The sequence below is a fragment of the Trachypithecus francoisi genome, unplaced genomic scaffold (assembly GCF_009764315.1).
Source record: "Trachypithecus francoisi isolate TF-2019V2 unplaced genomic scaffold, Tfra_2.0 Lachesis_group2, whole genome shotgun sequence".
Taxonomy (NCBI): domain Eukaryota; kingdom Metazoa; phylum Chordata; class Mammalia; order Primates; family Cercopithecidae; genus Trachypithecus; species Trachypithecus francoisi.
In genome coordinates this window covers 147,678,961-147,701,494 of record NW_022681465.1, presented here as the reverse complement: position 1 = coordinate 147,701,494, position 22,534 = coordinate 147,678,961, and the positions used below count along the sequence as shown (strand labels likewise).

The window sequence follows — 22,534 nt, the reverse complement described above, 5'->3', positions numbered from 1 at the left end:
AAGTTCTAGGGTACATGTGCACAACGTGCAGGTTTGTTACATATGTATACATGTGCCATGTTGGTGTGCTCACCCATTAACTTGTCATTTACATTAGGTATATCTCCTAATGCTATCCCTCCCCGCTACCCCCACCCCACGACAGGCCCCAGTGTGTGATATTCCCCTTCCTGTGTCCTAGTGTTCTCATTGTTCAATTCCCACCTATGAGTGAGAACATGCGGTGTTTGGTTTTTTGTCCTTGCGATAGTTTCCTGAGAATGATGGTTTACAGCTTCATCCATGTCCCTAAAGGACACGAACTCATTCTTTTTATGGCTGCATAGTATTCCATGGTGTATATGTGCCACATTTTCTTAATCCAGTCTGTCACTGATGGACATTTGAGTTGGTTCCAAGTCTTTGCTATTGTGAATAGTGCCGCAATAAACATAGGTGTGCATGTGTCTTTATAGCAGCATGATTTATAATCCTTTGGGTATATACCCAGTAATGGGATGGCTGGGTCAAATGGTATTTCTATTTCTAGACCCTTGAGGAATCACCACACTATCTTCCACAATAGTTGAACTAGTTTACAGTCCCACCAACAGTGTAAAAGTGTTCCTATTTCTCCACATCCTCTCCAGCACCTGTTGTTTCCTGACTTCTTAATGATAACCATTCTGACTGGTGTGAGATGGTGTCTCATTGTGGTTTTGATTTGCATTTCTCTGATGGCCAGTGATGATAAGCATTTTTTCATGTGTCTGTTGGCTGCAGAAATGTCTTCTTTTGAGAAGTGTCTGTTCATATCCTTTACCCACTTTTTGATGGGGTTGTTTGTTTTCTTTCTTGTTTGTCTGAGTTCTTTGTAGATTCTGGATATTAACCCTTTGTCAGATGAGTAGATTGCAAAAATGTTCTCCCATTCTGCAGGTTGCCTGTTCATTCTGATGGTAGTTTCTTTTGCTGTGCAGAAGCTCTTTAGTTTAATCAGATCCCATTGTCAATTTTGGCTTTTGTTGCTGTTGCTTTTGGTGTTTTAGACATGAAGTCTTTGCCCTTGCTTATATCTTGAATGGTATTGCCTAGGTTTTCTTCTAGGGTTTTTATGGTTTTAGGTCTAACATTTAAGTCTTTAATCCATCTTGAGTTAATTTTTGCATAAGGTGTAAGGAAGGGATCCAGTTTTAGCTTTCAACATATGGCTAGCCAGTTTTCCCAGCACCATTTATTAAATAGGGAATTCTTTCCCCATTTCTTGTTTTTGTCAGGTTTGTCAAAGATCAGATGGTTGTAGATGTGTGGTATTATTTCTGAGGGCTCTGTTCTGTTCCATTGGTCTGTATCTCTGTTTTGGTACCAGTACCATGCTGTTTTGGTTACTGTAGCCTTGTAGTATAGTTTGAAGTCAGGTAGCATGATGTCTCCAGCTTTGTTCTTTTGTCTTAGGATTGTCTTGGCAATGCGGGCTCTTTTTTGGTTCCATATGAAGTTTAAAGTAGTTTTTTCCAATTCTGTGAAGAAAGTCATTGGTAGCTTGATGGGATGGTATTGAATCTATAAATTACCTTGGGCAGTATGGCCATTTTCACATTATTGATTCTTCCTATCCATGAGCATGGAATGTTCTTCCATTTGTCACTGTCCTCTTCTATTTCATTGAGCAGTGGTTTGTAGTTCTCCTTGAAGATGCCCTTCACATCCCTTGTAAGTTGGATTCCTAGGTATTTTATTCTGTTTGAAGCAGTTGTGAATGGGAGTTCACTCATGATTTGGCTGTTTGTCTGTTATTGGTATATAAGAATGCTTGTGATTTTTGCACATTGATTTTGTATCCTAGACTTTGCTGAAGTTGCTTATTAGCTTAAGGAGATTTTGGGCTGAGACAATGGGGTTTTCTAAACATACAATCTTGTCATCTGCAAACAGGACAATTTGGCTTCCTCTTTTCCTAATCGAATACTCTTTCTTTCTCCTGCCTGATTGCCCTGGCCAGAACTTCCAACACTGTGTTGAATAGGAGAGGTGGGAGAGGGCATCCCTGTCTTGTGCCAGTTTTCAAAGGGAATGCTTCCAGTTTTTGCCCATTCAGTATGCTATTGGCTGTGGGTTTGTCATAAATAGCTTTTATTATTTTGAGATACATCCCATCAATACCTAATGTATTGAGAGTTTTTAGCATGAAGGGCTGTTGAATTTTGTCAAAGGACTGTAAAATTTTTAATAAACTTTTTCGAGCACACATATGTTATCAGGACTTGTTGAAATGATATCTTTGAAAAACTCTTTATATATCAGTGACCATAACATGGCAGTGGTACACCTGGGCACGACAGAATGGCTTATGTTGGATCAGATTCGTATTCCAGTGGCAAAGACAAAAGTATAACAACACTAAATGTGTGTGTGTGTGTGTATATCAGGGGAAAACAGAGGACTGATAAAACTATTCAGTTTACCCAAACAAATTGGTTTCCTCTGCTAATGTAATTTTATTATTTCTTCTGTGGATCCCAAATTTTCTTGAATTGCCCTAGACATTATTTTTTATTACAGCTTTTTATGTTTGTTTTATGTACCAGCTACCTATATATGTGTATATGTATGCATAGACACACACATATTTTTAATCTTTTAATAAACATTTTTAATTTTTAATACACATATATTTAATCTTCACAGTTGACATAGGAGGTAGACATCATTGCCATAATTATTTCCATTTTACTCATGGGATAACAGATTAGTGGAGAGATTAAATGATTTATTCAATACCAAACAATATGAAGTGGCAGAACCGAGTCTGTACCTAAGTCTGTGGGACTTTGAAAGCCTACTCTTCTATCTTCTTACCTGTCACAGTAGGCATCACAAACTGAAATACCTACAGAAGCCAGACTAGTAAGTGTAGGTCAGGAGTAAAAATATATATAAATAAATTACTTGGCTTTTTTGAACACACTTCTGTTTTCTAGCTTTGGATAGGGACCTGAGAACAGAGAATTCTTTCTCTGTTATTAGAAAATAACTGTTCTAGTGCAGTGATAAACTGCAACTGATGGTCATCCCTGGTGTCATGAGGCGATATGGAGTGGCACAGACTGTAGTGAATGGGACTTAAAGGCCCAGCCGTTACTCCCCTTAAGATAACTGCTACATGAATCCATGGCAGTTCAGAAGCACTGGATTTTCTGATTTTTTCAAGAAAAATTGTAATTCTAGATTTTTGTATAACATCTGATTTTTTTAAAATGACGAATTTTTAAAAATTTAGGCAAAATGCTTACCAAACAAAACATGTATGCAGGCCAAATGAAGTTTCTCAACCACTTGTTTTTGACCTCTGGCATTATCATCTATTTGAAGTTTAAACATAAATAGAAAACCAGCATGTGATGTCACATTCACCTTCACTGGCTTCCCAAGTAGACTGTGATAAGGTCCTCCTACTTCAGCTTTACCTATATCTTCTTGTTCCTTCTTACATAGCTGATAGAGTTAATGTGTCCACAATAATGATGATGTTTGAAGTCCTTAAAGCCTTGTTTTTCTGCTTTAAATACTACATCATACTCTTTTGCTTGTGAAAAACAACGTGGTGGTATACATCATTTTGTTATTGTTATAGTCACTGCCGTCAGGGTTTTCCGATAATTCATTCTGTGAGGCAGCTGCCCCTGTGTATTATATTATCAGTCACTGACTATGCTGGCCCAGAAAGATCTTGAGAAGTGGTTCTTGCCACACATCAACTTCACCAGCAGACAGAGCCCTCAGCTCTACTAATCTGTGAAATTGTTTCCCACTTCCCAGCACACTGAAAGCTAATTGCTTTCTTCAATGAAACAAAACGATCCACTGAGCCAGTCTGAGCTGGGAGATTACTCACCTGTTACAGTCAGCTTATCTCTAGGGTTGTTAAATGTTTACTGTTCCGGCATAATTAACCTTAAAGACTGAGCAGACCATGTAGGAAACTTTACCTTTCTGGGTGGTTTTTGTCTCTTATTTTAGAATTGGAAGTCTACTCCCAAGCTAGGAAATGATTTATCTTTACTAGATATTAGAGGTAGTCACATGCTTTTAGTTGCTGAATTAATAGCTAAATTAATTATATTTCACAGAGGGACATAATAATATTCATAGACATCATAATATTCAGTATGAGGATCCTGAATAAGGGAGGGGTGTGTAATTCATGGGATACTACTGCCCATGTAGATTCCAGCAATCATTTTAAAAGGCCAGAGGGAGGGAAAATTAGGCTCCATTGCTTCTGTACTTCATCTCATTTATTAATGCTTACCATGTTTTTCAATCAGTTTTCATGTAATGTTATACATTATACACTTTTGGTATGATACAAAGGAATTGATTGTAACTGGACAAACCTAATGATGTTTTAAAACAATCATCCAAAGCCTACTCCTTCATTCTGGTTAAGTGATTAGAATATTGGCCTAATCAGTATCTAAAATATGTCATAATACAGCTGGATCATAGAGGTGGTTATTATCGCTGAATAGGTCATCTGAAACACTTTTCTTTCCTGTAGCACAAATACAACTGTGACATTGTGGGAGACAACGGAGCCAAGGAACCACTCGTCTTAATATGAATGCTTATTTCCTAATGATGAAGGCTGCTAGATGGTGGAAATATCTCTCTGTGGAAGTAAGAGGAGCTGAGTTCTTTATGTCGCTTCAAAGTGGAAGAGGGAGGCATATGAGGAAGGGAGCTAGAAGATGTGCTGTGAAGTTTTGAAGGGGAAGTGGCCATAGGGCAATGTAAATAACCCATGGGCCCATGGTTTTTATTGGTGTCTTTAAAAAGTTTTTGTGATCCTTTTTAGCTTCATAAAAAGTTACAGTTCATTCAAGAAAAATATAAAACAAAGTGGATTATATTTTAAAAGCCCTGATAATCCCCTTACCCACTCCATTTTATTGAATAGCTATGACTTTAGCTAAGGTGTTTTACCTTTCTTTAAATTGCTTCATTTGTTTATCTATAAATCAAAGATAGCAGTAGTATCACCCATAGATTTGCTGTGAGATCTAAATAAGCTTCTGATAGCAATGTCTTTCCAGATCACTGTGTATCTGTTGGTTTAATCTATCTACCATATTATTCAGCCACTCGGTTTTCCCCACACCAGTTTATCATGAATATCACTTCACATTTTTGAATACAGAACTACCTCATTCTCTTAAAGTATGTTTTATATTTCAAAATGTGAACATACTGTAAGTATCAGTATAAGTATAGTACAACTGATACTATAAGTATCAGTCTCCTTTTAAGGAATATTGTCTTTATTGCCATTATTAGATATTACAAACAAAATTCTGCAACAAATATTCTTTCACATATACTATTCTATATTACTGGAAATGGGATTGCTAGGACAAAGGACCCATATATTTAAAATGTTGATAAATATTACCAATTGTCTTTCAAAGAAGTTGGGGTTATTTATACTGCTTCTAATAGCATCAGATAATTTCCTTCTCTTTGTGCTTTTGCCATCCTTGGCAGAGGTGATTTTGTTTTGTGGTGGTGGTTGTTTTTGTGTGTGCTCCTTCACTGTGTGTGTGTGCTTTACTGTGTGTCTGTGTGCCTGTGTGTGTGTATAGTTTTATTCTGATGCCATTCTCCAAGAATTCTGTAACTGTTATGTTGTCTCCTCTGTTCTACATTCAGTACTTCAGCATTTCTCTGCTATTTTACTGGCCTAGAGTCCATCTCTCCAGCATTTTCTGTTACACTGCTTTCAGCCATCCACACACCAAAGGGGCAAAGAACAGCTGTACTTGTAGGAGCATATTTATAGAGCCACTCTTTCTAGCTCCCTGTGGGAACCACTTTAGTTTTAACTAGGTGACCTGTTGTGCAGATGTGACTACAGGGTGGAAGCTGTCCAAGTCTCAATTCTTTTCTTCCTCTCTGTTGGGCTAAAGCTAAATCCTGTGGGACTTAATAAATGTTTACACTTTCGAGCAGGCAGACCTGGCATAGTGGCAGATGGGATTGACTTCTAACTACTTGTTATGATTAGTATGATCTGGTGCCCTAAATACCTCTTTCATGGCTCTGTAACAGTGTTAAGCATGTTCTCCTTAGGATTTAATTTTTAGGGACCATGTAAAACACTATTCACTTTATTTTAACCCTTTGACCTCATTTTGTAAGGCTATTGTTCATGGCTTGGAGGATTGGCATCATGGAAAGAAAAAAGATTCTGGGGTCAGGAGACCTAGATTCTAGTCCAGAATAGCAGGTAGTCGGAGACTACCTACTAGGCCTGTGTCCACATTCCAGTTTTGCCAACTACTTCCTAGAAAATATATTGGGAAAAGTGTTTAACTTTTTTTTTTTTTTGAGGCAGAGTCTCACTCTTGTCACCCAGGCTGGGGTGCAATGGCGCTATCTTGGCTCACTGCAACCTCCACCTCCCGGGTTCAAGCAATTCTTCTGCCTCAGACCCCTGAGTAGCTGGGATTACAGGAGCACGCCACCATGCCCATCTAATTTTTGTATTTTTAGTAGAGACAGGGTTTCACCATGTTGGTCAGGTTGGTCTTGAACTCCTGACCTAGTGATCCTCCCACCTCGGCCTCCCACAGTGCTGGGATTATAGGTGTGAGCTACCACGCCCAGCCGAAGCAAAAGTGTTTCACTTTTTAAGGATTAAGTTTCTTTTTGTGTAAAATGACTATAATAATATGTACTACTGGTATCAATCAACATTCTTGGCTGTTGATAATGAAAATGGACTCTGGAAGTTTTAAGCAAAAAGAACATTATTGAAAGGACATCAGGACTTCACAGAAAACCAGGAAACTGTAGATTCAGTTTTGGAAGACAGGCAGGAATTCAGGTCCTCAAGAGGCTAGGCCACAGGTATTATCTGACTCAGGTGTCCCGTCTGCTGTCCTCCATGATGAATAAATTCTCATATATCTTTTGTATTTGCAGCATCTCCCTCAGGTGTGAATTTCTGGGAGTAATCAACTCACCAAGCCTGAGTTAAGTATCCAAGCTACCAGAGAACAGGGAGAAGGAGTAAATGCCTCATTTGGCCTCTACAGTGGGAAACATGTTACTGGCTTCAGCAAGACCACAGAGCAAGAGTAATGGATGGGTTAATAGTGTGGATTCAGGATCCAAAAGCCCTAGGTTCAAATCCCAGTCCCATGTCTTAATTCATTTGTTCTTCACAGATAAATAAGGATTAAGATACTTACCTTATTAGGGTCACTCTGAGGATTGAATGAGTCAATATTTGTCAAGTTCTCAAAATAGTATCTGATATATACTCACTAGATATTATCTCTTAATATTATTAATTTCCCCAGATAGGAAGGAGTTAATACTGAATAGCCAAACACAAAACAAACACAAAACCTAACAAACAAACCAATATCAACATTTATAGGTAGTAACTATTCAATATCTAGCCATTGTTTTTCCTATTTTTTTATATGAATTCCAGCTCTGAAACTAACTTACTTTCATTAGGATAGATCATTATTATTTTATTTACCTATAAAATGAGAAGGTGGACCACACGACTTTTAACATACTTGTCAATTCTGGGATACTATCAGTAGGACTCAAGAGAAGGCAGACTTTGCTGGGAAAAGGTAGGGAATGGCTTAGATCTTTGCTGCTCATTACAATAGCCGCATATGGCTACTGGATGCTTGAAATGCAGCTATTCTAAATTGAGATGGTTCAAGTTTAAACTGTTCAGTAGATTTCAAAGACTTAGAAATGTACTTTACATTACAAAAGAAACGTAAAGTAATAATTTTTTAAAATATTGATTACGTGTGAAATGATTTTATGTATATTAGGTTAAATACAATATATTAGTAAAAATAATTTTATGCACTTATTTTTACTTTTTTAACGTAGCTACTAGAAAACTTAAAATTAGATGTGTGGCTCACATTATATTTCTATTAGCCAGCACTAGACTATGTATGTGAGTAAGTCTGGAAACAGTACAATGTTCCTTGATCCTGCATTAGTCAAGATATTTTCATTTTTAATTGACAGAAATCTTATTCGATCTGCTTTTAAAGGAAAAATTGGAATATAATGACTCACATAGCTGAAAAGCACAGGAATAGACTGTCTTCAGGCTTGCCTGAATCCAGAAACTATATCAATGTCATTAACACTCTGTATGAGCATATGTGTGGACTCTGTGCATCTGTCTCCGCTCTGTTTTCTGCTGTGTGGGTATCACTCCTAGACAAGTTCCTATTTCATAGTAGCCACAGTAATAAACCTAGAGCTTTGAGAGGAGATGGGCCCATCCACTCAGTTCCAACAAACCTAGCTTGGATCATGTTCAATACCTGCATCAATCACTGTGGTGGGTGCAGGATGCTCTGTATCTGTTGAAAACATAGGCTGAGTCACTGGCCTTTCCAGCTCTCCTTAGAGCACAGGTGGAGACAGCCACTTGAAGACTATGGACTGAGAGTGGGTTGCTAAGGAAAGTATGTTTTCTATTACCAGAACAAGAAAGAATGACTACTGGACAGGGAAAATCAATAGTCAAAGGTTGTCAGGGGTGAGAGAAAGGATGTACTTATCCTGTGTTTTTCAACTCATGTTGATCTGAGCCAAAAATCCTGTAAGTCACCATCTTCTACCTCTTCCTCACTCAACTCATTCGGGTAGTCACCAAATTCTATTAATTTGCCTCTTAGGCAGTTTCATATATATTCCTAACTTCCTTTGTGTCTTGCACATGTTCCTTTCTGGTTCTAATTTCTTTTTTTTTTTTTCTGGCTCTAATCTTATCTTGCTGAAATTCAAAATCTCTTCTCCACATTACTTCCAGAGTAATTATTTATTTAATTCATTTAAAAATATTTGGTGCTGCTGGGAGTTGCTTGGATGTTGGTGGTGTGGGGCTGAAAGCTTGCAGAAGCAGTGATCACATCGCACAAATAAATTTACTATTTGAAGAAATACTATGATGAGGGGATTGAGTATTGGCATGCCATGTTGCCCAAGGACATAGCCAAGCCGGTCCCTAAAACCCACTTGATGTCTGAATCCTGGCATTTAGCAGAGTCAGGGATGAGTCCATTATATGATCCATGAACCAGAATCTCACATCTTACTATTCCAGTGCCCAGTACCCAAGAAGTCAAATAAATGAAGTCGGCGAGCCACTTTCCAGCCTCGAGCTTTACACAGCTGTCCTTGCTTCCTAATGTCTTTCTGATAACATTATTATGTTGCCTTCTAGTTTCTCACTTTGATATTTAAAAGATGTTCAACACGTTTTTTGAATGTGCTGGTAACTGTTTTGCTTCTTGAGTAGAGCCGCCACCACCACAATCCAGACAGATGAGTGATCTGTGGACCACAGCCACAGCTGAGTGTGACCCCAGAAGCCACGTTGTGCTCTGTATCCAGAACACACTTGGTAGATGGAGGAAGCATCTGAGATTAAGATCATGGCTATTACGGGGATCGTGTAAACTTGCTGTTTTTGTTTTTTCCTGCCGGGTGTTGTATGCAGGTGACTTACGGATTTATGTTTCAATATATTGGAAACTTTCCATATTATTCAAGAAATCTGTTCATGTTAAAAGCCTTGATTAAATAGAAAGTTTTCGTAATCTAAAAAAAAAAAAACAAACAAAAAACAAAAACATATTTTAAAAAGCCCACCAACAGCAGACACAGAAAATGTCACAAAGCAAAATGCATTACTTAATGAATTATTCTAAGGCAAACATCTTGTAACCTAACCATGACCAGGTCAGGAAACAGAACTCAGTTAGACATTCTGGAAGCCCCTTCTGTGTACCACATTTCAAACACAATCCCTTTGTCCAGCACACCAACTTTTATACTAAACATTTCCTTGACAGTTTTATACTTATCCCTCATCATTTTGTCTTAAAATGTATCTGTTGAAAACACAGGCTGTTTGAACTATGGAGTTTCTCACAGTTTGGATGTGGCTAATTGCAAATGCATGGTACAATTCACTATGTGCCATTGTTCTCTGTATTTTCTGCAGAAAATAGAAGTGGAATTGCTGTGTCATATGGTAACTCTATGTTTAACTTTTTGATGAGCTGAAAAACTGTTTTCCAAATTGCCAGCACCACTTTACATTTCACCTCCAGTGCCTAAGAGTTCCAATTTCTTCACATCCTCATTAGTATTTATTATTACATGACTTTTTGATAGCCTAGCCATTCTAGTAGGTGTGAAGTAATAGTTCACTGTGGCATGGTTCAGCAGCTCACACCGGTAATTCCAGCACTTTGCGAGGGCAAGGCAGGAGGATTCCTCGAGGCCAGGATTTCAAGACCAGCCTGGGCAATACTGAAACAAAAAAATCTCACTGTGGTTTTGATTTGCATTTCTCTAATGATAAATAATGTTGAGTATTTTTTGACGTGTTTATTGACTATCTGTAGATCTTTGGATCTATTCAGATCCTCTATTCATTTTTAATTGTGTTATTTATGTTTTTTATAGAATTGTGAGTTATTTATATATTCTGGATATAAAGCCCTTATCAGATGTATGATATGTGAATATTTTCTCTCAAGTTCCATGGGTTTTCTTTTTCATTTTCTCAGTGATATCATTTGCAGCACAAAGTTGCTAATTTTGATGCAGTGTATCTATTTTCTTATTCTGTTGCTTGTGCTTTTAGTGCCATATCTACGAAACCATTGGCTAACCCAAGGACAAAAGGATTGACTTTTGTTTTCTTCTAAGAGTTGTTATTTTTAGCTCTTACATTTAGGTCTGTGATTTATTTTAAGTTACTTTTTGTTTATGATATGAGGTCAGAATCCAACTTCATTCTTATGCGTGTGGATATCTAGTTCCAGCACAATCTGTCGAAAATACTATTCTTTTCTTATTGAGTTATCTTGGTACTCTTACTAAGAATCAGTGACTATAGATAACAAGGTTTTACTTCTGAATTATCAGTCATATTTTATTTATTTATATGTCTATCCTTATGTAGTACCACATTGTCTTGATTATAGTAGTAACTTTGTAGTAAATTTTGAAATCAGGTTGTATGAGTTCAAATTTGTTTTCTTGTATTTCTTTTAGCAATTTTGTATCCCTTCCATTTCTATATAAATGTTAAGATCATCTTGTCAATTTCTGCAAAAGAAAAAAAATCTGAGATTTTTGTTGGAGACTGCACTGAATCTGTAGATTGACTTGTAGAATACTATCATTTTAAAAGTGTTGTCATCCATTCATGAACATTTCAACATTTAAAAAAAAATTAATATTTTTAATTTCTTTCAACAATACTTTGTAGTTTTTAGTGTATAAGACTTGCACACCTTTTGTTAAATTTAAATTTGTATGTTCAAATTTGTTAAAATTTCCTGATGGATTGATCATTACAAAATACCCCTCTTCATTGCTAGTAGTATTTGTTTTTGTTGCTGCCCTTGGATCAAAGTAGCTTATTAGTCTTCCAGTATTTTGTCAGAAGTAGTGTTTAAGCCCTTTTTGCTAGCAAGGTTTCAGCTTCTGTTGATGTGTCTGAGTGAAGCTTTGGACATGCTTTGATTCTGTCCTAAGTCTTTTCTCTGATTGCTTCTGAGTGGATGTTTCCTAGCACATTCCACAGCCTTGTGACTACCAGACGCCACAGCCTTGTGACTAGCAGAGTTGACTGTGATATCAGGAAGGCTCTTCTTGGCTCTCATTTTTTTTCTTTCTTTCCTTTTCTTTTCTCTTCTCTTTTTTCTTTTCTTTTCCTTTCCTTTCCTTTCCTTTCTTCCCCTTCTCCTTCTCCTTCTCCTTCTCCTTCTCCTTCTCCTTCCTTCCTTCCTTCCTTCCTTTCTTTCTTTCTCTTTCTTTCTTTCTTTCTTCTTTCTTTCTTTCTTTCTTCTATTTTCTTTCTTTCTTTCTTTCCACCTTTTTTTCTGCCTTTCTTTCCACCTTTCTTTCTGCCTTCCTATTTATCTCTTTCTTTCCCTCCTTCCCTCTCTCCTTCCAATTTTTCCTTCCTTCTTTCCTCCCTCCCTCCCCTCCTGCCTCCCTCCCTCCCTTCTTTCCTTCCTTCCTTTGATTATTTTGACTTATTTTCTGATTGCTCTGTAATTCTGCTTGTTTTGGAGTTACCAGCCTCTTCTTAATCATTCTTCACCAAGATCTCCATTGTTTTTGACAACACTCTTAGGTATCAAACTCTCCACTCTCTGTTTCACTTAAGTTCAGCTCCCTCAGGTAGAGCTGTGGGGCTCTTTGACTTTATAGAACCACAGCTAAGGTGGTTAAGCATGGAGACCTGCTATTTGAGTGACACCTTTGCTCCATACTATGTACTAGGGATACTAGCGATAAAAGTGGAAGTCTCTGGGTTTTGTTTTGTTTTGTTTTTCTGTTGTTGTTGTTGTTGTTCCTTTTTGGCAAGGAACCTCTACCATCTGGGAAAGCTGGATATGAAACAATTGTGGTCTCAATATTTTCAGCCTGCTATGGTTTGAGTAGAACTTTCTTTATAAAGATAGAGCTTGTCAAAAGAAGAGAGCTCAAATTCTGTTGGCCATGTTTGCCTACAATCAAGCTTCTGCAACAGGTGTCTAGGGAGTAGTGAAAATGAGAAACACAGGCAGGCTGCCCTTACTTGAGTGAAACTGGAGCCTGACACTAGGATCTGGAAAGTGAGGTTACTATAACCTTCTCTAATGGGGTAGAGTTTCCATTACTTGGAGCTTATAAGGTGAGGGGCGTGTAATAGAGTAGGTCATGGCTTAAATGCCATAGGTCCACTGTTCTTACCAAAAGTTCGTAAATTTTTCTTGAATAAATGTTTTCCATTTGGTATATGCAATTATGATAATTTCTAAATACCTTAACAGTTGTTTTTAATAATTTCACCAGATACATTTTTTTTTTTCTGGAGAAAGAGTCTGGTGGTATTCTTACTTCATCATTCTAGAAATTCTGTCTACTGTATTTTTCATTTTCTGCTTTCATAAAGAGAAGATTCTCTTCCTTTACTATTGTTTATCTTAATAGTATAGTTCATATAAGAAAGGTAGGTGAAAGCTTGATATTTTTCTTAACTTACTGATTTTCAAGATGATGAAGTGTTTTTCTGTCATCCTCCACATGTGACAAGTTACATTAAATATTATCCTAATGAACTCATTGATTTAAACATATTTGATGACCTAAATCTATTATAACTATTATCATTATGAAGCTCAAGTTGTTCTATCCTTGGCCAGTGGGAGTCTCTTCAACTTGGCTTCTGAGTCTTTTTTATTTTTTGAGGATCTATAGCTGTCTTATTTTATTTTATTTTATTTTATTTTTACACAGTAAGTGTATATATTTATGGGGTACATTAGATACTTTGATACAGGCATGCAATAAGCAATAATCAAATCATAGAAAATGGATATCCATTCCCTCAAGTATTTATCCTGAGTCTTTTTGACATGACTTTGGTAATTTTTGATAACTTTCTTAACACCTCTTTAGTCATTTAAGTAAGATGCCCTTACATTTTATAGTTAATAGTTTGTGCCTTTTATACATGTGAGTTTTGCTAGATACAAAGCCCTTAGCTTCTACTTTCTTTCCTTTAATATCTACATGTGATTCTACATTTTCTTTTGTCATAAAGTCTTACTATCAGAAAGTCTAATGATAATTTAATATTATTTCATTAATAAGACACATGCTTTCATCTCCAAAAAGTCTAATAATTTTACTAGAAAGATACTGGTGTTGTCTATTCTGGATTGATATTCTGATCTCCATAGTATGCTCTTTCAAAATGTAATTTATATATATGTGTGTGTGTGTATGTATATATAAATAATTTCAAATGTATATAATATAGTATATATAATATACAATTCTAATATATATTACATAATGCTATATAGTATTTATAATAAATAGTATTATATTACATATATTATATATGATATGCATATATAGATACACATATATTTGACAATTAAATTTTTCTTTTTAGCATTTGTTCTGTTCCTTTGCCTCATTTTTTCCTTAGGGACTCCTATTAATATGTACGTTGAAATTTTTTTTGGCCTACTTTTTATATTTGACATTTCTCTAGGACACTTTTGATCTCAACTTCTTAATTTTAAATTCTAAGACATTCTCTTTTGTGTTTATGTGCTCTTGTGTTCTAGTTTAGTCTTCATTTCTTAAATTATTTATCCTTATAATCCTTTCATAAACACTGTCATCTAAATATGAGTCTTCTCTAATTCCAATTTATGTTGCTCTTCCATGTTTTGTATCAATTTTTAATGTGTTTGAGAATTTTGGAACAGTGGACTGCAATTCAAATCTCCTTTATGTACATGTCATTCTGGCATGAATTTATTGTCTGGAAGGGTGTTATTCTGCTCACTTTTCTCTTTTACTTATAACATCTTTGTATGGAAATTGCTATTCTGTCACTTAGTTTCTCTTTTCTTATTACATCTTTGTATAGAATTTGAACTTAACAGTTTTTGTTGTTTATTTATATGCGATTATCTTTCCAGAACATTCAGAATAAAGTGGGGTTCAGGATTTTTTTTTTTTAATTCCACAGAACTTCCCCTTCTGTTATTTTGGTATAATTTTCAAAAACATGGTTGCTTGCTTCCTGAGATTTCCTGGCTTTGTTCCCCGTCCTCATTTTGGCCTAGACCTTCTTTTTGTTTCTCTATTGTCTCTCTGTCTTGTTTAATTTTTATTCTACTCATAGCAAATTTTTTTTCTCTCAATATTTGGCACCATCGTAGAAAAGAATCCTGATAAGTCAGTATTAAGGACTTATGGTGGCTAAACTGCTTTAATCCTTTCAGTCTAGTTTAGGGAGAGACTCTCCCAGTTTTCTGTTTTTGGTCTTAAATTGGCTTACTCTGCTTTCCAATGCATATCTGCTGGCTCTTTGGGAGTTGTCCTATTCTTGAGTGCTTTAAGTCCTACTTTGTTGTTTTCTCTTCTTTCTATACAGATGCCATTATCATGTGGGTCTTGGGACTGTAGGTGATTTGTTCCCTTCTGCTTGTATTTTAATATTTTGGGGGATATTTTGTCAGCTAATTGTGTCATAAATGTCCATGAGTTTCTGCTTCTGTTAGTTAGTTGGTTGATTTTTTAAATGTGGGTATTTGAAGTGGTTAAAACCAATGCTGCCAATTCTGCCATTTCCCCAAAATCCTGCACAGTGATCTTTTTAAAACACAAATCTATGACAAAAACAAGCAATGGGGAAAGGATTCCCTATTCAATAAATGGGCATTGGGAAAACTGGCTAGCCATATGCAGAAAACTGAAACTGGACCCCCTCTTTACACCTTATACAGAAATTAACTCAAGATGGATTAAAGATTTAAATATAAGACCTAAAGCCATAAAAACCCTGGAAGAAAACCTAGGCAATACCATTCAGGACATAGGCATGAACAAAGACTTCATGACTAAAACACCAAAAGCAATTGCAACAAAAGGCAAAATTGACAAATGAGATCTAATTAAACTAAAGAACTTCTGCACAGCAAAAGAAACTATCATGAGAGTGAACAGGCAACCTATAGAATGGGAGAAAATTTTTGCAATCTATCCATCTGACAAAGGGCTAATATCCAGAATCTACAAGGAACTTAAACATATTTACAAGAAACAAAAAAAAACCCCATCAAAAAATGGGCAAAGAATATGAACAGACACCTTTCAAAAGAAGACATTTATGCAGCCAACAAACATATGAAAAAAAAAACCTCATCATCACTGGTCATTAGAGAAATGCAAATCAAAACCACAATGAGATACTATCTCATGCCAGTTAGAATGGTGATCATTATCAGGAAACAACAGATGCTGGAGGGGATGTGGAGAAATAGGAATGCTTTTACACTGTTGGTGGAAGTGTAAATTAGTTCAAGCATTGTGGAAGACAGTGTGGCAATTCCTCAAGGATCTAGAACTAGAAATACCATCCGACCCAGCAATCCCATTACTGAGTATATACCCAAAGGATTATAAATCATTCTACTATAAAGTCACATAAACACGTATGTTTATTGCAGCACTGTTCACAACAGCAAAGACTTGGAACCAACCCAAATGCCCATCAGTGTTAGACTGGATAAAGAAAACGTGGCACATATACACCATGAACTACTATGCAGCCATAACAAAGAATGAGTTCATGTCTTTTGCAGGGACGTGGATGGAATTGGAAACCATAATTCTCAGCAAACTAACACAGGAACAGAAAGCCAAACACTGCCTGTTCTCACTCATAAGTGGGAGTTAAACAATAAGCATATATGGGCACAGGGAGGGGAACATCACACACCAGGACCTGTCGGGGGCTCGGGGGCAAGGGGAAGCATAGCATTAGGAGAAATACCTAATATAGGTGACGGGTTGATGGGTGCAGGAAACCACCATCGCATATGTACACCTATGTAACAAACCTGCACGTTCCATACATGTATCCCAGAACTTGAAGTATAATTTAAAAACAGAAAAAAGAAAAAGGAAAAGAAAATGCATGGAATTTACAGGAAGATTGTTTTCAGGAAAAGGAAAAAAAATGTATGTCAGAGTCTGAGATAGGGTAGATATTCACTATTTGTTAAAAGAAAGAATGAATAAATACATATACAACGTAAACTAAAAACAAAACAAAAAACACAGTATAAAGTCTAAATGTGACACTTCCATGCTTTACAAATAATTATTTTATTTTCTCTTATCCTTAGATGAAGTATATGCTTCTGATAATGGCCTAGAAGAATGGTTCCTCAACTTTGCTCTCTACTGGAATTAGCTAGTATGCTTTTATCAATTCTGTTGCTCAGGTTATACCCTAGACCACTAAAATTAGAAGCTCTAAAGGTGAGAACAAGCATCAGTATTTTTGACACTCTCCAGGTAATTTCAGTGTTTAAGGACCACTAACTAGAAGGCCCTTTACAATCTGATCTGGCTCTTTTCTATTCCATCTCTCTATTGTGATGCCCTTTAACAAGCTCACAGATAGTCCATGCTTCAGTCATATCCAATTACTTGTAGTTGCCAAAATTCACTATCCCGTTGATGCTGTGGTCTCTTTGCCTATACTGGTTTCTTTGCCTAGAATTTTGCCTTGCCTCTAAATGACTATTCACCTGATAATCACCCTATTATGTGTAGGTAGCAGATCTAAAGATTATTACGAGTATCTGGTTTTAACATAGGGCAAGGAGAATGGTCAATTCATTGTAAATCCAGATTTTGGTTTTTTTCTCTGTACTGGGCCCAGTGTTGAACCGTAACTAACTAAGCCAGTTTCTACTTGGAGGTGAGCCTTCAGCTCTCTCTAGTTACCTCTGTGAGTTCCTGGAGATGAAGATTTGGTCTTTGGAAAGTTTATTGAGAAGGATGAGTTACTGACCACGACCTCTACAGCGTGTTTACTTCTCTGGTTGATGATTTATATTCATAACACTAAGGCTGAAGTTGGAAATTAGACCTGCCACTTTAAAATATGCTTGGCTTGGTTCTGGTATTGCGAGGAGTGGGTTCTTATCAGCAGTTGCATTAAAACAGCATCAGAGACAAGAGCAAGCATATTTTTTAAATGACAGCTCTAAGGAGCTTCCTGTTTTAGATTAAATCATGATTCCAAAGGCTAAGCCCTGGATTAAAGATTTTGATTTGTCTCCATATTCTCTTAATCAAATCTCTTTTTCCTAATTCTTCCATCCTTAGGAAAAATGAGAAACCGCTTCTTCCTAATGGCTTTTATTATATCACATTAGGTCTCAATAGACAGCAGGCAATTCATTTTGGTTTGAAATATGATAAACTTTTGGTGCAATCAAGGAACCACCTTGAAATTATTAAAAATAACATCATAGATTCATTTTCACAGTTGTGGAAAGATGATCATATAAAGTCTGGAAGCATTTACACAAAAATAGTAAAAATTATTATCTTTTTGTGATGGGATTATAGGTGGTTTTAAGATTTTCAGTGTTCTCTGACTTCTCTGATTTTCTGCAATGAATATCTGTCTGTACATACAAATTTATAGAAGTTAGGTATAGTTAGAGGATATTCCTCTAAGAGAGCAGATGTTCTCTTTTTCAAGACTTTAGGTATAAACTTAACCAAAGAAGTGAAATATTTGTACACTAAAAACCAGAAAACGTAATGAAATAAATTAGACACAAATATACTCAAAGACATTTAGTGTTCATAGTTTGGAAGACTTGATATTGTTAGAACGTGCATACTATGCAAAGCTGTCTACAGATTCAGTGCTATACCCATCAAAATCTCAATGGATTTCTTATAAAAATAGGAAAAAAATACTAAAATCCATATGAACCCACAAAAAACCCAAAATAACCAAAGTGATCTCGTGAAAGAATAAAGTTGATGGCACCAGACTTCCTAGTTTGAAAATATACCAGATAACAAACCTGCACACATACCCCCTGAATCTATTATAAAAGTTGAAATTATAAATAAATAAATAAATAATATGGAAAAAAAGCAAAATATGTTACAGAGCTACTGTAATTAAAATAGTATGATGCTTGCATAAAGATGGACCTGTAGAACAATAAAAATATTAGAGGACCTAGATATAAATCCATGCACGGTAAACTAATCTTTGACAAGTTTGCCAAGAATACGTAATAGGGAAAAGTATAGTCTTTTCAACAAATAAATTGGACCCTTATCTTACAACATAGAGAAAAATCAACTTAAAGTGGACTAGACTTAAACATAAGATCTGAAATTGTAAAACTTCTAAGAAGATATGGGGGAAAAATTTCTTAATGTTAGTCTTGGCAATGTTTTCTTGGATATGACACTGAAAGCACAGGCAACAAAAGTAAAAGTAGACAATTGGGATGACATTAAACTAAAAAACTTCTGCACGGCAAAGGAAATGATTAGCAGAGTGAAAAAGCAACGTAAAAATGAGATAAAATATTTGAAAACTCATTTATCTGATAAGAATTAATATCCAAAATATATCAGAAATTTCTATAACCAAGCAGCAAGAAAATTAATAATCAGATTTTAAAACTGGAAAAAGAACTGAATAGCTATTTCTCTAAATGTGACCATACAAATGGCCACTGGGTATATCAAAAGGCACTCAACATCACTAATATCAGGAAAATGAAAGTCAAAGCCACAATGAGAGATCATCTCACACCTGTTAAATGACTTTGTTAAAGTACAAAAGATAATATTGGCAAAGATGTGGAGAAATTGGAACCCTTTTACACTGTTGGTGAAAGTGTAAAATGTTGCAACAGCTATAGAAAATAATGTGAACTTTCCTTAAAAACTTAAAATAGAACTATCATATGATCCAGCAGTCTCACTTCTGGGCATATATTCAAAATAATTGAAATCAGGATCTCAGAGAGATATCTACACTCTCATATTCATTGTGGCATTTTTCACAATATTCAAGATATGGAAACAACCCAAATGTCCATCAACAGATTAGTGGTTAAGCAAATGTGGCATATACATGCAATGAAAAATCATTCACCCTTTTAAAAAAGTAGAAAATCTTCCCATTTGGGTGATAGATGAACCCAGAACACATTGTGCTAAGTGAAATAAGACACTCATAGAAGAACAAGTATTCCATAATTCCGCTTAAATGAGGTATCTAAAGTAGTAAAATTCATACAGGCAGAGAATGCAATGGTAGTTGCTAGGTATTGAGGGGAGGGGAAAGTAGGGAGTTGCTGCTCAAGGGGTAAAACATTTCAGTTATGCAAATGGAAAAGTTATAGAGATCTAGTGTACAACATAATGCCTATAATTACCAATATGGTATTGTGCATTTAAACATTTGTTAAGAGGGTAGATCTCATGTTAAGTATTTTTATTACAAAAAGAAATAAAAACAACAAAATGACAAAAGAATATAAGGAAATTTTGGAGGTGATGAATACGTTCACTGTCTTGCTTGTGGTTGATGGTACCATACATTAAACATGCACAGCTGCTTTTATATACCAATTATACTTCAATATTAAAAATATTCTATTGAAGAATTTTTAGAATCTATTACCCTTTATATATTTTTTTCATCTGAATTGGAGAAGCTGGAGTCTCTCAGAACAATGTACCCTGCTTCTTTTTGCTCCTTAATTCAAAATACATCTCTAGTAAATTAGAGAGCAGATTTTTTAAAAAGTGGAGTAGTTAATTTCTCCAAGTTATTTTTATTCTCAATCTTATACCTGAGATAGATGGCACAGGACAACACAGAAGAGAGCACATGGTGATTCTTTGTCTGTTTGGGTGTAGTATGGACCAGGTCACCTCACAGGATTCATTGGTCTTAACTATGCTGTTTCTGCCCCTCCAAGAAAGAATGGCTGAGGGGAAGACATTAATTACAGGTTAAAAGTGACAAGCCGGTGTTATTACAAATAACTGAAGCAAAAGTCTCACTTTTTTTTGAAGCTCTACTGAAATCAAACTTTAATCACAATTGTGAAATAGAACACAGGCAGTTAGGAGCTGCTAAAATATTAACACTTCTATTGAAACAGAAACTCAGGCATTTTATTATTTTCATGACCAACTCTGAGATTTCATAATTAAGTCTTTCAGTTTGATTTATTTAGACTCTAAGCAAACTTTCAAAGTGAGTTTGAGGGACTTTGTACTTGGAACATGAATGCATTGCATTTCCTGAGGCAATTTGGAACTAGGGTTTCATCATTTCAATGCCTTGACTCAGAAGCAGGTATTCTGAGAAACTTCTCTTGAGTATCCTAATTCATTAACTGTGAGAAGGACCTCAGACATTTTCCTTATCACGGTGAATATTCAGAAGGGAGGGAGAGAGGGAAATATATTATATTTAGGAGTGAAACTGTATTGTCACAGCATATTAAATTATCTAGGTCTGTTCTCTTTGGCGTTACAGACATTTCTTATCTCCCATCTAAGCCTTTAGCTGGTTCTAAATATTTTCTCATTGATCAGAATGAGTGGAAAATTGCATTTCCCCCCACTGCTCCCAAAACACATTAAATAATTATATATATATATATATATATATATATAATATATATATATATATATTCCTGTCACTCTCTAAGAGGTAGTTTGGCATTGAGGAGCACTGAATGTCGCATAACCCTGAGATCCTGAGATTGAATATGGGGCAGATTCTCAGGATAATCTATGTTTGAACATACTATGTAAAATTTAACCAATTTTAAGGAATGGGATTGGTTAATTAAGGAAGAGAATGAAACCTAAATGAAATACTGACTCTAAGGTGGCAGTTATAACACAATAATCTTTTTTACTGGCAGAAGGAGAGAGAGAGGGGTTGTGAATCACATAGAATGTATACCTAATTATTTTTAATATGAGAGAGAGAGAGGTGGATTGGGGGGAGCAAGGTACAGGTGAGAAGGGAAAGAGAGAAATAGGGGTGAGAAAGAGCGAAAAGTAGAGTATCTCTATTTTAAAATATGGGAATTATTTTGGGATATCCATTTTGAGCATTTGAAAATGACCAGTTGACCTTGGTCATTTGACAAATCAGCTGCCAAATCTGGACCAAAATAAAACAGAGCCTGTCATCACTGTGAAGATAGAACATAAAGGCTAAGTAAGAAGAAAAAAAAAAGAAAGGAAAAAAGAAGCCTCACACCAAGAATATAGGGAAGGACTACCTGAACCCTCTGCACGTGCTCAATCAGTGAAGAATTAGGCTGCTTTTCTCTGAAGATCCAGGTGCTTTGCAGACTATTATTTGAAGAACAATACAGGGTACCCTCAGCGTATCTCACTAATCATACGTGAGCTGGAGGAGGTGGCTAGTAAAAATCATTTAGCCTGGTGCACAGAAAATGAGGAATGTATCTGAGACATATAAAGCAGGGGTTTGGTCCTGAAAAGCCCTTTCTTCCTGAAGACAGAGCTGTTGGCAACATCTTGAGGCATGGTTAGGGCCATGATCTATAAGTAGAACTGGTCCTAGGCAGATGGTGAAGGGCAGCTATTTTTTCTGCATCCTTGTCCCTCCATTTTGGTGCCCATCTCCATTTTCCCTCAGGTGATGCCCAGGTTCCTTCCCCTTGGTCACCTCTGACACGTCAGAGTCCCATGTGACATCCTCAACCAGCCTGTGTAGCTGTCCTACTCTCATCACTTTTCCCCTGATCAAAAGGGATCCAAAGTATGAGTTGATCCCATCCCTCTAGTCTTCCTCTCATCTTGCTGCTGAAGAAAAGAGATTTCAGCCTGAGTTTTCAGTGTTTCCTTAACACTTTAAGATGTCTTTTTGATCTGTATGAATTTTTATAAGGGTCTGGAAGTCAAAATGCCTTAACAGAAAGGATGAGGGGTTTCAGTGTTAGAAGCCCCTAGTTTGAGTCCACATTAACTGCAGAATCTTGAGAAATCTTAATTAGTAGGAACCTCAATTTATTAATTTGACGAATAGAAGAAATAATTATTTATTTCACACAATAAAAAATAAAATGTCATT

The 22,534-nt window shown here is 36.0% G+C and overlaps 1 protein-coding gene and 1 pseudogene across 3 annotated transcripts in view; both read left to right on the top strand.

The window, feature by feature from the left end:
• The window catches only part of KCTD16 (potassium channel tetramerization domain containing 16), a 322,902-nt gene that overhangs the window by 267,154 nt on the left and 33,214 nt on the right, over positions 1-22,534 (top strand). The gene's annotated exons all lie outside the window — the stretch shown is intronic.
• Positions 7,970-9,637, top strand: LOC117064651 (annotated as a pseudogene).